Consider the following 12535-nt stretch of genomic DNA (forward strand, 5'->3'; position numbering starts at 1 on the left):
TAAGCTGGCTGACCTAAAGAACTGTCTAATAAATATTTAAATGTGATTGCTATATTGGATCACTAGATCTCACCTGATTGCTTTTAGTTTACCCAAGATTCTTTGCTCAGAAACTCATATTTTTAAGGCACTTTTTAAAAGATTCGGTATTCAGACAGAACAGGAAACCTTCTGGTAAAGGAAGATTGTACCAGTGTTACTGTTCATTCTCAGCTGTGTAGAAACTAAAATCATTTATTAGTGCAAAATGTCAAATATGTGAGGATTTTTTATTGTAAATACAGGATTACTTTATTAAAGTTTACAATGGTGAACATGTTATCCTTTTTTTTTATATAGCACATTGGCGAATATTGAAGTTTTTAAATAAAACATATTTCCTGTTAGAAGCAATACTGCAATACATTTTAATGAATTCAAACAATGAAAAAAAGAAAAGTGTTGTTTTCAGTGTCTGGACAATGGACAGGAGGAGGTTGTTCTAGAAATGACTGATACATAACATTTGTTTTGTTTCTATTTTAGACGCAAAGACGATGTTGACCACTGTCAAAGCGGAAGAGAATATAGTAAGTGTAATACACAATTTTAGGCCTAATCATTTGAGGGAAATTATTCCCGAAGTCTCAAACTCTCCTCTTATATATTGAGAAAAATAAGGGGGCATATTATCAAGAAGGGCGATAAAATTATCGCCGTTATAGCGGCAGAAATCTGCCGCTAAAACGTCGATAATGGGCTTGATAATATGCTCTATGGAATTCCAATTCAAGCCCATGTTAAATGTGAAGGACATCTATCTAACATGGGCTTCAATTGGAATTCCATAGAGCATATTATCAAGCCCATTATCGACGTTTTAGCGGCAGTTTTCTGCCGCTATAACGGCGATAATTTTATCGCCTGTCTTGATAATATGCCCCCAAGTGTCTGCAGAGACGTTTTTAAATTCAGCACACACGCCCCTTGTTGCTGCAAATAAATATCACCGATGAACAATTGTTTATTGCAGAAGACATAGAATACTATTACTCTAAAGATACTTCCATGTTTAGGGGACAGAGTGTGCTCAATGAAATGTGTGACCTTTTGGTCCTGAAAGCTTAAAGCCATTGAGGGTAAATAATATTTAACAGTCATATTATATTTGTTGAGAGAATTGAGAGAGGTTTTTTAATCCAAAAATCACACTTCAGTAATGTGTGATTTCAGAAATGTATCTAGCAGACCTATCTGAAACCTACGTTTGAAGATAAATAGTTTTGTACCTCACATTTATTGGTGTAAGCCAAAGTTGTCTAATGCAGACTCAGTAGGGCCACAACCATGTCAGATTTTGTCCATGCAACTTTAAGATAAAAGTTACATGCACTTAATCTGAAGTGAACTCCCTTACATAGTCAGCTGGTATCCTGATAAACAGGCATGGGTCTGCGAAACCTGGACTTTAAATACTACTTGTCTCACCCAACTTTAAAACATACAAGGACATAGAAATTATTTGAACATTAGGGCTTCTAAATGAAGTCAATGGAAGGACACCAAGGGGTCACAAGTGGGTGGGAGAGCACCAGGGGTGGCCTTAATCCCTTTTCAACATTGTGCATCAGGCATATGGCACAGGATTGGCAATAGCTTTAAATTTAGAGGTAGAAAAGAGTGCACATAAATAGGTTGCAGAGGAACAAATCTTGCCGTCCCTACCAAAGTGGAATGCTCCATGATACAAGCTGACAAGTTTGGGGAGTCAAAATTATGATGAGAACATATGCCAAATACTGTCTGCACACCCTCTGAGGGTCTCTTCAACATTACTGCTTTATGGAGGACTCTTTTTCATTTTCAGAGGCTCACTCCTGAAATTAAGATAAGTCGGGGTGGGTTCAAGAAATAGATCAGTGCCTATACCTTACATAGCTACATTTTTAGAGAATGTGGTGTTCCTAGAAGTTGAATTAGCTAGAGCATTGCCCTTGAAATAATTTTATAGGGGTGCTACCTTTTGGTAACTGCAAGGCATTTAAAAGATTCTGTACATATTGCACATTCTTAATAGTATTACCTGTTGAGGTCAAGAAACCTCTTTGCATCCAATGGAGCCCAAGGTCATGCATCACTTCAAAGGCATTCTTTCAGCCTGTGTACAGTTACAGTCTTCTTTGACTAAGATATAAGATTAAGCAACAGTGATGTGCTCCATGACTTTTGATGATTCTGCAGTGGGTAAATGACAGCTTTACAAAATTTAATACAGCATACCCGGCGACTAGGGTTTCTTCATCATTCCTGAGACATGATCCAACAAAAATTGTTACTTAGTCACTGAGAGGCAAATGAGAGCAAGCTTTAGTAACATGGACAGAGGCTAGAACACAGTCATTTGGATCTCCATCTTTGGGGGTCTGGTTTGGAGAAGTCCTGCGGTTTTCGGTGCAAATTAAGGAACTCACTGGAGTTTGCTTTGGCACCCTTAAGTCATTAAGAAGGTTCTTCCTCTTGCTTCCGAGGCCGGCCAAGGAAATGGTAGCCTGTGCTCTGTATATGGGTATTCCTGGATATTTGCAAAAAAAACTACAGACCGTACAGAATGCCGTGGCTAGACTTCTGTTTAACATCTCTGGAAGATCTAGCATGAGACAGCATTTACGCGAAGAGCCCTGCACGATCTTGGACCAATGTACTTAAGGAAGCATTTTGCTTTCCATGTCCCTGACAGATTGTTGCGCTCAGCCACCCAACGACGGATGGCGTTCCCGCGATTCCACAGAACGCAGCTGCGGGGCCAGTCCCTCTCCGTCAAAGCAGCTTTGACATCGATCTCCCTGCCCCTGGAATTACAGAACACTCAGGATCTCAGACTTTTTTAAAGTCAACTTAAAACCTTCCTCCTTTAAAATTTTTTGCTCCACCAGGTCACTGTTATTTTGTGCGCCAGGACACTCTTGAGTATTTATGGGCAGTATAAATCCATCATAACATAACATCCTAGCTAGTGGGCATTAAGGAGGCAGGCTGCGAAGAAGAACACAGTATCAAAACATACTGAGATAATCAAGATGTAAAGATGTAAAGATATAGTGAATTTTTGTAGTGCAGAGGGGGAGGGCAACTAGAGAATGGAGCACAGCAACTGTTAACAGGGGAAGCTTTTTAGCAGCCACCACACACCATAAAGATGGTGGGAGCCCAGCGACAACAGTGTCTAAATCAGAAGAATTATAAGCTGTCAGCTTTATCTGGTCCCCATTGCTTTGAACCAAAACTCCAAGTGCATATCCGTTTAATTCATGACAATACAATGAAAACGGTTTGGTATAATCAGGGATCTTGAATAAGGCTGTGGAAGTGAACTCCTGTTTGATATTTATAAATGCATTTTCAGCATCACTAACCCACTGTAAGATTCAGAGGTATCTTTTTAATATATCCTTGCAAAGGTTTGCCCTTTTTGGCATAATCAAGAGTCCAAAGTCTGCGTGTTAGACCTGTCTGCCTTTGGGAAGTCCCTCCAATTTATTATTTATTTTGTCCCCTTTTTGCCCCTCAAAACCTTTTCAATCTTTTTGTGTCCACTGAATCTTTAGTGGTGTTGGCAGGGGTTAGATGCTCTTTTGCCCTCATAGTTTTTACCTTAGGCCTAGGTGCCATCCCTGACTAGAAAGTGAGGGTTATACAAAACGGTGGTTCACAACTGCCATAACTGCCAACCTCTGAAAAGCCTAATAGGATAACATAGAGGCCTTCCAGAACCTTCTGGACCCTACTGGACCCTGAGTGGCCCGTCTATAAAAGGACAGGGGCAAGGAAGCCATTTTGGGTAGTCTAGAGAGCGTGAGGAGTGAGGCAGTGGTGAGGGGAGGTGGACGCACTGGGAGTAGTTAGTTTAATAGAGAGTTTGACAGCCTCTTCTGGAAGACGTTCCCCCCCTAGCCTCTAACCAAACCTTCTTCTGGGATCTTGTCATCTGAGGGAGTCAGATCAGAAATTTCAGTTGGCCCCCCTTGAGATCCTCTGGCCTCTGCCAGCCTAAAGCCTCGCCGCTGACTGGGGCAAAACCCCTCCCTCTAAACTGCCTTACCGGTTGCCCGGAAGCGGAGAGTTGAGACGCCCTGCGCCGCTCGAGGAATTCCTGAAGTGGAGGCGAGTGTGTACAGAGATGGTGCTGGGCTGGGTGCATGGGCGAAGAAACGCTGATCTCCGCGCATGCCCTTGAAGCGGAGAGCGGTTACCAGCGCGGGTAAGGCGCCACGTCCCTTGCCGAGTATAGCAACCCGAGTGCCGCGCAGGTCAAGTGCGGGCGGGGCGGTGCCTGTAAGGAGGAGCGCTGTCCCTGAATCGCGCAGGCTTGGTGTAGGCGGGCGGCCCCGGAGGTGCGGAAGTGACCTGTGCACTGCGCAGGCCCAGAGGAGCGCTAAAGGAACTCTCGGCTGGTCCGTGAGAGAGACGGAGTTGATCCACAGAGAGGAAACAGGCGGGAGGAGCGCATCGGCTCTCCTCAGCCAGCTAAGCCTTGCACCTGACGCTAGCCCGGAGAGTGAGTGGCTGGTCTGGTGGGTGAGGCTAAGAGGCAAACAGCTTCTCACAGAGCCTCTGTTAATGTCTTCCCTTCTCCCGGCGATTCGAGACTGTGGCCGCTGAGGGGCCTTCATTGAAAGTAAGGAGGGTGTGTGTTGGGGGAGCTGGAGAACGGGGATCTACTGACCAAGTGTCCAGAGAAGTGATTCCCTCTTCTACTGCACAAATCAGAACGTGGGTAATTGACTCAAGAAGCCTTTAAGACTTCCACCAGAGGCTCCTAGATCATTAATGCTGTAAGAGTTTTCCTGACATGGTACTGGGATAGAAATGTTTCTGTTATAGGGGTGGTGGAGGAGATCTCTGGTAAGAATCAAACGGGGGTAATTAGCCTTTGTTCTTTGATGCAATAGGAGGAACAGACAGTAGTCTTCACTCGTGGAAACCAAAGGTTACCTGAATGCTCATAGTGAATAGCTGGTTCTCACTAAGATTCCTGGTAATGAACTCTTTTGCTGAAAAATCGAGTAGTGATGATTTCTCTTCTGTAAACACTGTCTAGTGCTGAATTCTATGATGCAGAACTAAATTTATGTATTGTGACTGTTAGACCTGGCACCTTGGCGTGAGTTTCCCTTCCACTTTTTGCTGATGTGCCTCCGATATTTTGCTGGTTTTCCGATACTCAGGGCACTGCGCCACGGCTGACCCATGCCGCAGTGCAAGTGCTCCCTACTGTAAATTGTACATGCGATTGGTATCCATGATTGGTTCATTGGATTTACTGTTAGTCCCTAGTAAAGTGCACTAGGAGTGCCGGGGCTTGTAGATGCCAATACTGCTGGTGGGCCTGCAGCGCTGGTTGCGCCACCCACCGAAGCAGCCGTAAAGATGTGTCTGGGAACTGCGACCGCAGAACCCGCGTGCGGTCTCGTACTGTCACGCTAGCTGGGCAAGTGCACCCACTTGCCAGCCTCCGAACCTTCCCTTGACTACATATTAGTCACCCCTATGGTAGGCCTGCGGGCAGGGTGCGTTGTAGGTGTAAGGTAGGACAAGCCCTGATGTGTGTGGCATGTCCTAGTAGTGACTTACAACCAAAACCGTATTTCACTATTGAAGGCTACCTGCTCCATTAGGCCAGACTGAGCTGCTGGAATTATTACACCCTATAATCCCAGCAGGCTCAAGGAGCATGGTAGCGCGTCGTGTTTAGTATGCCTGAACTCAGGATGATAAAATATTTCTTGTAGTCAAGTTTATTTTAGTATCCTGTGTTTGCAAACGCTACTTTTAGAAAGTCAACGTTTGCTTGCCTAACCATTTCAGCCCGCCTCTGCTGGTATGTGTATCTGACTGTCTGGGATGTGTGAGTGACAGGGCTGGGGGATGACAGGTGGTGAATGCGCAGATTACACCTTAGTGGGAGGTAGGAGTAGCTCTTGACTCTGGATCTTGCTGTGCTCTGCCACCACAATGCTGGCTCCACCCTCCTGGGGAGCGACTGATGACTCAGCCGACACCTGGCCCAGGAAGGGCGAAGCCCCATCAACAAGGTACTCTGGCGGTCCCTGTCCGCACAATGCTGGCTCCACCTCCTGTGGGGCGTCTGATGCGCCTGCCCCTCACACTGAAAGCAGAAGCCGGAGTACACCCACCAGGGTACTCAAGGACTAAAAGTGGCTATGCAAAGGCCCCCCCTGGCCTGGGAGAACAAAAGAAATACCGTATAAAAGGAGGAGCCCTGCTCCTTGCAAATTAGATCCTGTTTGGGCTACAGAAGGAACTCTGCCCGACGAGAAGGACCGTGAAGGACAAGGAAGAGTGCTGTCTCTTGCCTGTGTCTGGTGCCTTGCTGCCGAAGGAGAGGAAAAAGGAAAGACTGCGAGAAGACTTTTACTTGACAAGACTTTGTGCCAAACTCTGCTGAAACGATCTCCAAGGGCTTGCTGCTGAACTTGCCCCCTGACCAGCGCCCCAGGACCAGTGGGCGCTACACCCTGAAGAAAGCGACTGTGTGTGCTGCTTATCGCTGCAGTACTGACAGAGGGGTCTGGGAGCGCTGGGCAAGCCTGCCACGCTCCCCGTAATCCAAGGCATTGATATCCTCCCGAACACCGTGACCGGGACCCAAGGCAACAGCGAGAGCAAAGTGAGGTCCAGCCGCCGCTGGCCTGAACACCGTGACCGCATCTGCACCGGGAACCGAGAGCAAAGCGAAGGAGGACCCGTCCGGTCCAAGCTCCCGAGCTGACTGTGCTTCGAGCCGTCAGCCCACCTGCAAAGACGGACAGCCGCCCTGTGAGAACCCCCCTCTGGTCGGTATCCTGCCCGACAGCTCAGCTGTGAGCGTACAGCTGCAACCGGCCCTTGGCTGGGTACGTCCTGCACTTGGGGACCGTACTGCCACTGGCCGCCACCACAACAGCCGCCGCCTCCAGGGTTGGAGCGGACGACGAGGAAAGGACCCTGCCGCCACAGAGCACCGCTGCCCCGGATGACCTGTTACCTGCTCGGCTGAGAGCCGCAACGAACAGCGACCCCGGGAAGGCAACGCGACGTGGGACAGCTCCCCTGGAAGCCGCCTGCTCCACAAGAACTTTGTTGAACCGGCCAGAAGGCCCTAAAAAGAACTCTTATTGCTAGAAAGAACTGTGGCAACCTGAACTAAGTAACTTGGAACCGCTATTTGAAAGTTCGCTATCTGTATTCACAAGCCTGCTTAAAATCTATATAAAGATATATATTTTTACAGAATACAGTCTGGTCTCATTGTGTGGTGGGTTGGTTGTGACGGTGTAATATTGCAAGTGTTTAACCCTATGTGCCCCAAAGATTAGCCTACGACTGCTTAAGCCACACTACCTAGAGGGTAAGCAGAGGTTGTCTGGAAGGTAACCCTCAGCCCTGACGAGGAAGAGAGAGTCCCTGCTTGTTGCTAGTGTTTCACTGCGCCAACTATAGCCTCCCCCTTCCTACATTGGACGCAGCGGTGAGGATTTTCGAATTTACACTTGCAGTATCTATACCTTAACTTCTGACCATTGCACATTGATTACAGTCCAGTTACTTAGCCACAGACTTTGCTTTTGAAATCTTGCCGAAAGAAGATTCCGAGTGTGGAAACCATGCCGGGCACGAAGAGCCTGGATGGAGCGGAGTCCACGACCTCTGAGATGCTGGAGGTGGAGTGGGACGCCACAAAGCTGGATAAATACTCCAGAACGGAACTGAAGTTTTTTTGCAAGAAACTCAAGGTTCCACACACCGGTTGCAAGAACAAGCCACAGCTCTACAAGGCCCTGAAAGCCTGGGTAGAGTCCAGAAAGGCCCCGGAGGATCAAGACGCCCTCGCGGAGCAAGATGCAACGGAGGAGCAGAATGCACTTGGGGATCTGGTGGATCTCGAAAGGCAAGACAGCGTGCACAGCTTGGATAAAGGCCTGTCGCCAGAGGAGCTGGCAGACAGGAAAGAAACAAGGAATCACGAAAGAAAGCTGGCAGAATTGAAAATCCAACTGGAGCTTGAAACAAAAAGAATGGCGCTGGAAGAGCGAAAGCACCAAATGGATTACGAAGTGAAAATGAGGGAGATAAGCCTGAAAGAAAGAGGCTTGGATCATCCTCCCTCTGGTGGCAGCACATCACCAGTGCAGGTAGAGTCAAGAGTGCACATCCCGAAGGACGTAGTTAAAGAGTTCTTTAAGGGGGATGACATAGGACAGTGGTTTAGGGCATACGAGGTAGCCATGTCCTCCCACCGGGTCCCTGACAAGGATTGGGGAGTGGGGTTGTGGGGAAGGTTCCTTAGCGAAGGGCGAGATACCTTGCTAGATTTGCCCGTTGAGAATCAGAGATCCTATTCCCACATGAAAGAAGCTTTAATGAGCAGGTACGGGCTTACCCCTGAAATGTATAGACAGAAGTTTAGGGGATGTACTAAGCGGCCTGGGAATACGTATGTGGAGTATGTGACTTATTTTTGCAGAGCACTGGATGGTTGGGTGAAGGGTAGCAAAGTGAATGATTTTCAAGGTCTCTTTGATTTAATTGCATGGGAGCACTTGTCTGATCACTGTTTTCCTGAGTTACGCCAACACCTGATCGATAGCAAGCTGTCCAACCCGAGGAAGCTTGCTGAGGAGGCGGACCGCTGGCTCAGCACCAGGGTCCACAAGGGTCCAGTAGGAGACTCCGCCAAGAGTGGGCAGGGTTCCCAGCAGAAGAGTGGGGGGGACAAGGGGGGAAAACAGAAAGGGTTCCAAAAAGGCCCCCAAAGTAGTTCCCAGGGGAACCAGCAGCAAGGTTCTCAGCCTCCCCCACCCCCAAAGCAGAATGGGGCCCGACAGGTAAGCCTGTTCCGAAGGGGCCCTTCAATTGTTACAAATGTGGCGAGCCTGGGCACATATCCAGTGACCCCAAGTGTCGCCTGTTTGGAAAACCCGCACCCACTGGTGCTCCGCCCCGTCAAGTGACTAGTGTTCACTTAGGAGAAGAAGTGATGGTCCCGGGGGGTGGAGATCCCGTTCACATGACCCTAGTCTCGCTAGGAGACAGCGAGATGATCCCTACGAACTACCTGCCCTCTAACACTAAGAAATATGGGCAGGTGGTGATCATCAATGGCAAGGAAGCTGAGGCTCTTCGAGACACAGGAGCCAGTGTGACTGCAGTGAGGCAGCACCTGGTGTCTCAAGAGCAGGTTGTACCCCATGCCTACTGTAGGGTTATCAACGCTGATAATTCTGAGAGTCAGTGTCCGATGGCTCAAGTTCCCTTCGAGTGGGGGGGGGGGGTCTCTGGTACTCTGCAGGTCTGTGTAAGAAAAACCATGCCTGTTGACTGTTTGCTAGGGAATGACTTGGAGCACTCCCCTTGGGAAAAGGTGGAGAAAACGACTCACCTGCGGATGGTGGGTCTGCCTGACTGGGCGTGCGTGACCACCCGGTCGATGGCAGCCAGTAGGGGTGATCAAGAGGTCCTGGGGCCTGGAGGAGAGGCCCAGGAACCGGCCTTAGGGAGAAGGCGCAGGGGGCGCGGGAAACCGGCCCCTGAAGTTCCCACGGTCCAGGAGGAAGCAGACCTTGAGGGGGATGCCCTGGAGCCTACAGGGGAACAGATCGCCGAACTGGGGGACCTGCCTGAGCTGACCCATTGGCAGCAAGAAGGAGGACCCTCCAGGGAGGAATTCTGCAAGGAGCAGAGAGAATGCCCTTCTCTCGTGGGTATGCGGCAGCAGGCTGCAGACCAGGCCAATGGTGTTCAGGCCAAAACACATTACGTGTACTGGGAGAACGACCTCCTGTATTCAGAGCCTAAGGCTGCTGAACCTGGGTCAGCCCGTGTGCTGGTGGTACCCCAGAAGTTCAGAGCCTTCCTACTGGGTCTGGCTCATGATGTGCCTTTAGCAGGACATTTGGGGATGGACAAGACCTATGACAGGCTTGTCACCCACTTTTACTGGCCCCAAATGCACAAGAGCTCAGACGCTCATTGTAGAACTTGTCCGACTTGCCAGGCAAGTGGGAAGACCGGAGGGAAGAACAAGGCTCCCCTCCAACCCTTCCCTGTGGTTGGTACGCCATTCCAGCGAGTGGGTATTGACATCGTTGGGCCTCTGGACCCCAAGACAGCCATGGGCAACAGGTTCATCCTGGTCTTGGTGGATCATGCCACCCGGTACCCTGAATCCATCCCTCTGAGGACAGTGACGGCCCCCGTGGTGGGACGTGCACTGATGGGAATTTTCTCACGAGTAGGATTCCCTCTAGAGGTGGTGAGCGACAGGGGGACCAACTTCATATCCAAGTATATGAAGTCCCTTTGGCAAGAGTGTGGCGTAACGTACAAATTCACCACACCTTACCATCCCCAAGGTAACGGGTTGGTTGAAAGATTCAACCGAACCCTGAAAGGCATGATCATGGGCCTAGAAGGTCCAATGAGGCGTAAGTGGGACGTCCTCTTACCATGCCTGCTCTTTGCATATCGCGAGGTACCACAGAAGTCCCTAGGGTTCAGCGCCTTTGAGCTGCTGTACGGTCACCCCGTGAGAGGACCGCTGAGTTTGGTAAAGGAAGGCTGGGAGCAATCTCCCAGGAAACCTCCCCAGAATGTATATAGCTACATGCTGGCCTTCAGAAACCAAACCAGACGCTTCAGGCAACTTGCCGAGGCAAATCTGGAAGCGAGCCAGGAGGAGATGAAGCGGTGGTACGACCAGAATGCCACTCTGGTCGAGCTTCAGCCTGGACAAGAGGTGTATGTCCTGGCCCCAGTGGAGCCCTGTGCCCTTCAAGATAAGTGGACAGGCCCATTTGTTGTAAATATTTAATTTACTATCATAATTTCTATGCAGGTAAGTACTTAATCAATAATAACTCAATCGGAAAGAAAGAACCAGAGTCCGTGGTGTTAGAGTTCTTAGGGGTTTTATTCCTTACAAAGGAATGGTCATGACCTGGCTATCATGTTCCCGCAACCACACAGGGTTCAGGAAGGGATAGAGAGAGCGTGCTCTACATTTTATTGACAGTACATAGCTTATATACTTAATTCATTGTTATAGAAAAACGGTATAGTAGGCGTAACAGCTGAGAGAAGACAAGATAACAGCATCCACGTGTTAGCAATACGTAATCAGGAGGCGTGAACTAGAGGTGTGTGCTAGAAACGTCACCAGGTAGGTGTCACAGAAGGGGTGGCACTAACAGAAATGTTGCAATGTCAGCAGAAATCGGAGACTTGGATGCGCGCGCAGCTGCATGACGTGTTATTGACGTGAAACTGGAGGGTGCAGGGGACTTGACATTTACACTGACGGAAAGAGACAGAAGTCTGGCATGTCAGATCAACTTGTACTTCTATCATATCTGATATCTGATGTTTGGGAACCATACTATCTGGACGGGAAAGGTCTCTGGGGCAGAAGCTATTCTATACTGACTGTGAGTGCGTGTATAAGCGCCTGGGTGTCTGCATGAGAAGCGTGGGGGCATGGACCTTCCATGGGAGCATGGTAACAGAGGCTATGAATTACTTGCACGGAGACAGGTTAGCCCTTTGCTCTGCAGATGAGGGGGATGTTTACTGAAGCTAGTAGGCAGGAATGTATTTTCGAGGAGCGGAACAGATAACTCGAAGGTTATAGTCAGTCTTGGCAGGCAGCAGGCTGAGCTGAGCACGGTGGGCCGCGCTGGAAGTAAGTCAGAGTTCACGGGTACAGAGGCAGCCTGGGCTGAGGTTTTCAGAGTCAGAAGCCAGAAAAATGGCTCGATGGCAGAAATTCAGGGCCTACTTGGTCAGAGCTGGAAAACGAGAAAAGTACAATGCAAAAAGACGTTGGCATAGCATACTTAGGAACGCACTATTCAACCCATTCAGGGTGGGTCTGAAAGAGGACATGTTAACGTTGGACGCAAATGTATTTGCGTCTTTGTAGCTGGCACAGGAGGGAAGTTACATGCACTTTAAGCTGGTACATGGAGTCGGTGGGGTACACGCTAGGGAACACAATCTTGACCATAAAATTTATATTTCCTCATTCCCTCCTTGTTCCCTACGGACCCTTCATGATATATCGATCCTCATGAATCGATCAGTTTGTTCTTGTAACATCATTTGTTCTTCTTTCTTTCTTTCACGTTTTGAGAGTAAACTGGAATGTTCAATACATGAAGTGGCACACAGTCCACAAATCGCTGGCCCACACTGTAGGCATAGGCAGCAACTGAATACTAGGACTAGGCCAATGCCTAGGAAGGATAGGATCTTCCATCCCCAAGCAGTTAACGTTGTCCAGAACCAACCGGACCAAGTCCAGGTGCCTGGATTCTGATGTATCAGATTTGCAATTTTATGAAGACGTGTAATAGCTTGATATACAGATGGTGCGTTTTGTGGAATGAAAATACAGCAGCTTGACCCGATGACCTTACAGGCTCCACCTCTATCTGCCAAGATGACGTCAATAACAAGACGATTCTGAAGAACAACAACCCGCATGGCGGACTGCTCTTCT

General features: G+C 48.7%; 1 long non-coding RNA gene across 1 annotated transcript in view; it reads left to right on the forward strand.

The window, feature by feature from the left end:
• The first annotated feature begins 525 nt into the window (after positions 1-525).
• Positions 526-12535, forward strand: part of LOC147663688 (uncharacterized) — a 74584-nt gene continuing 62574 nt past the window's right edge. Inside the window, exon 1 of the long non-coding RNA XR_015305256.1 lies at positions 526-569. This is a non-coding gene — a long non-coding RNA (uncharacterized LOC147663688). The remainder of the gene's footprint in view (positions 570-12535) is intronic.

Source organism: Lissotriton vulgaris, unplaced genomic scaffold, assembly GCF_964263255.1.
Source record: "Lissotriton vulgaris unplaced genomic scaffold, aLisVul1.2 SCAFFOLD_3661, whole genome shotgun sequence".
Taxonomy (NCBI): Eukaryota; Metazoa; Chordata; class Amphibia; order Caudata; family Salamandridae; genus Lissotriton; species Lissotriton vulgaris.